Source organism: Rutidosis leptorrhynchoides, chromosome 2 (assembly GCF_046630445.1).
Source record: "Rutidosis leptorrhynchoides isolate AG116_Rl617_1_P2 chromosome 2, CSIRO_AGI_Rlap_v1, whole genome shotgun sequence".
Classification (NCBI taxonomy): Eukaryota; Viridiplantae; Streptophyta; class Magnoliopsida; order Asterales; family Asteraceae; genus Rutidosis; species Rutidosis leptorrhynchoides.
In genome coordinates this window covers 674729905-674734653 of record NC_092334.1, presented here as the reverse complement: position 1 = coordinate 674734653, position 4749 = coordinate 674729905, and positions in this window count along the sequence as shown.

The window sequence follows — 4749 nt, the reverse complement described above, 5'->3', positions numbered from 1 at the left end:
CCCGTATTATACACAGCTTCAAAACGTACTTACTATGGGTATATACCAATAGGAACTAGCATGGGATTCCACTCTTGATTATGTCATGTATGACTAATCAATTTTAACTTCTACCATGAGCTAGTCAACTAACTAGAACTCCTTTTAACCCCACTCACCACTCACCAATTACCACTCATCATTCACTCCATTTCACTTCCAATTCTCTTTCTAATTCTCTCTCAACATACACACACTATTATGAATGTATTTTTCCAGTAGTTAATCATCATCTTCATCAAAAATCACTTCAAGAATCAAGCTATAATCATCATAGGAAGAACACTTCAAGAACACTTCAAAAATCCCTTCAAGTTTACTAATTTACTTCCAAGCTTTCTAATCCATTCCAAGTAATCATCTAAGATCAAGAAACCTTTGTTATATACAGTAGGTTATCTTTCTTATTCAAGGTAATATTCATATTCAAACTTTGATTCAATTTCTATAACTATAAACTATCTTAATTCGAGTAAAAATCTTACTTGAACTTGTTTTTGTGTCATGATCCTACTTCAAGAACTTTCAAGCCATCCAAGATCCTTTGAAGCTAGATCATTTCTTGTCACTTCCAGTAGGTTTACCTACTAAACTTGAGGTAGTAATGATGTTCATAACATCATTCGATTCATATATATAAAACTATCTTATTCGAAGGTTTAAACTCGTAATCACTAGAACATAGTTTAGTTAATTCTAAACTTGTTCGCAAACAAAAGTTAATCCTTCTAACTTGACTTTTAAAATTAACTAAACACATGTTCTATATCTATATGATATGCTAACTTAATGATTTAAAACCTGGAAACACGAAAAACACCGTAAAACCGGATTTACGCCGTCGTAGTAACACCGCGGGCTGTTTTGGGTTAGTTAATTAAAAACTATGATAAACTTTGATTTAAAAGTTTTTATTCTGAGAAAATGATTTTTATTATGAACATGAAACTATATCCAAAAAATATGGTTAAACTCAAAGTGGAAGTATGTTTTCTAAAATGGTCATCTAGACGTCGTTCTTTCGACTGAAATGACTACCTTTACAAAAACGACTTGTAACTTATTTTTCCGACTATAAACCTATACTTTTTCTGTTTAGATTCATAAAATAGAGTTCAATATGAAACCATAGCAATTTGATTCACTCAAAACGGATTTAAAATGAAGAAGTTATGGGTAAAACAAGATTGAATAATTTTTCTCATTTTAGCTACGTGAAAATTGGTAACAAATCTATTCCAACCATAACTTAATCAACTTGTATTGTATATTATGTAATCTTGAGATACCATAGACACGTATACAATGTTTTGACCTATCATGTCGACACATCTATATATATTTCGGAACAACCATAGACACTCTATATGTGAATGTTGGAGTTAGCTATACAGGGTTGAGGTTGATTTCAAAATATATATAGTTTGAGTTGTGATCAATACTGAGATACGTATACACTGGGTTGTGGATTGATTCAAGATAATATTTATCGATTTATTTCTGTACATCTAACTGTGGACAACTAGTTGTAGGTTACTAACGAGGACAGCTGACTTAATAAACTTAAAACATCAAAATATATTAAAAGTGTTGTAAATATATTTTGAACATACTTTAATATATATGTATATATTGTTCTAGGTTCGTGAATCAACAGTGGCCAAGTCTTACTTCTCGACGAAGTAAAAATCTGTGAAAGTGAGTTATAGTCCCACTTTTAAAATCTAATATTTTTGGGATGAGAATACATGCAGGTTTTATAAATGATTTACAAAATAGACACAAGTATGTGAAACTACATTCTATGGTTGAATTATCGAAATCGAATATGCCCCCTTTTATTAAGTCTGGTAATCTAAGAATTAGGGAATAGACACCCTAATTGACGCGAATCCTAAAGATAGATCTATTGGGCCTAACAAACCCCATCCAAAGTACCGGATGCTTTAGTACTTCGAAATTTATATCATATCCGAAGGGTGTCCCGGAATGATGGGGATATTCTTATATATGCATCTTGTTAATGTCGGTTACCAGGTGTTCACCATATGAATGATTTTTATCTCTATGTATGGGATGTGTATTGAAATATGAAATCTTGTGGTCTATTATTATGATTTGATATATATAGGTTAAACCTATAACTCACCAACATTTTTGTTGACGTTTTAAGCATGTTTATTCTCAGGTGATTATTAAGAGCTTCCGCTGTCGCATACTTAAATAAGGACGAGATTTGGAGTCCATGCTTGTATGATATTGTGTAAAAACTGCATTCAAGAAACTTATTTTGTTGTAACATATTTGTATTGTAAACCATTATGTAATGGTCATGTGTAAACAGGATATTTTAGATTATCATTATTTGATAATCTACGTAAAGCTTTTTAAACCTTTATTGATGAAATAAAGGTTATGGTTTATTTTAAAATGAATGCAGTCTTTGAAAAACGTCTCATATAGAGGTCAAAACCTCGCAACGAAATCAATTAATATGGAACGTTTTTAATCAATAAGAACGGGACATTTCACAATACATCCTCAAAAAACTTATTAATTCAAGGAACTCAAAATACTAATATGATTAAAGAAGTGTGTTTGTATGCGTGGGATATAGATCAGAAGCCATCACCTCTTATTGTTTACAATCAAATAATTGTAAAGTATAATATAACTAATGTTGCGATGTTAGACTAAGTGTATGATTGCTATTATTAATAGATTGAGATTTGACACAAATAAAGTTAAGCGACCAGGGATAACACGTATCCATCCACCTAACCCACCACCTCAACTTTATTAAATTAAATACATAGATATTTTTATTCGTTATCTAAAACACAACGTAACTCGCTAAGTAGTCCTAGCGAGGTCTAAATTACTCAAACAGATATTTTCTGTGACCGTCGTCACGTACACATTAATTTAGTCACATAATAAATTATCAACACATAATTTATTATTTCACTCCTTATAACTAAATCATATAAATTACTCATAATTTAAATATCATAATTAAATTATAATAATAAAATAACACAATATACCTAATTCTTCTAGGCCCATAACTAGGCTGTCACAAATCTACCCCCCCTTAATAAGATTCCGTCCTCGGAATCTGGTCACGGTTAAATAGATTAGGGTATTTAGAGGTCATTAGCTCCTCGGTCTCCCATGTCAGATTGGTGCCTAAACTATGCTTCCATTCCACACGCACCATGGGAATCTGCTTTTTACGTAACTTAGTCACTTTTCTATCGACGATCCTCACTGGTTCTTCCACCAATTTCTTACTTGAATCTAATTTCAGATGTTGGAGCGGAAGAATTTGATTTTCATCGTCCACTTTACACTTACGAATATAGCAGATGTTGAACGTGTCATGAATACCAGCTAACTCTGGAGGAAGATCTAACACTACGGTTTGATCGTTTAGCACTTGACAAATTCTAAAAGGACCAATATACCTTGGAGCTACTTTTTCTCGTTTGCCGAACCGAATTACACCCTTCCATGGTGACACTTTTAAATACACACGTTCACCCACGGTAAACGTCATTGGTCGTCGACGAGGATCTGCATACATTTTTTGTCGATCTCTAGCAGCTTTCAGCATTTCACGTGAGATAGCCACTTTTTCCGCAGTCTGCTGCACAATTTCTGGACCCGCAAACTGTTTCTCACCTGCCTCTAACCAAAACGATGGAGTTCGACACTTTCTACCATACAACATTTCATAAGGCGTCATGCCAATACTTGAATGATAGGAATTGTTGTAAGCAAATTCGATCAATGGTAGAGGATAATCCCACGATCCACCATACTCTAACACACAAGCCCTTATGTAACGACCCGTCAAAATCGCTATTGACGCGGCACGTTAATCATTGATTCCACAGTGAGGTTTTGACCTCTATATGATACGTTTTGATAAAATATTGCATTCATTAAAATAAGTGACTTTCTAAACATAGAAAGTTATAAACATGTGGGCAAGTGCTTAGGTATAAGCAAAACCCCGAAATACATAAGTCTTTAATTTACAGGTTGACATCACAGTCCAATTATTTATTACACAACGCAGTTTTATTTTGAATGCAATAAACTTTATACAAAGCATGAGAGACTCCATGCAGGCAACAAGCACATCACAGCGGAAGCATTCTAAGGACCTGAGAATAAAACATGCTAAAAAGTCAACACGAATGTTGGTGAGTTATAGGTTTAATTGCTCGAGTCATAAACATATATAAAGATAGACCACAAGATTTCATCAAAAGTTTATCAATAGATTCTACGTAACAGAGCACCCTGGTAACTAAACTTAACGCTATAGTGATAATTACCCCATTCGTTTTAATACAAGCAAACCAACGTGTCTTAAACTCAAATAACATACGTCCGTTAAAAGGCTAGCGCTCTAGCTCGGACGGGGATGTCAAGCCCTATGGATCCATATACAATTATTCGCGCCCACCAGTCCATATCCTATGTACTGACAGCTACTAGTTACCAAAGCTAAGGGATTTTCGGTTTAACTCAGTGTAGAATTTAGTATGTACTTGTGTCTTATCGCGTTTAAAATAAATTGCATGTACTCTCAGCCCAAAAATATTTAAAGTATTTAAAAAGGGAGACTATAAACTCACAGTTCAATATTGCGATTCAATATTGTAGGCAAATTGCGTAGACGTAATGATGGTAGATGAC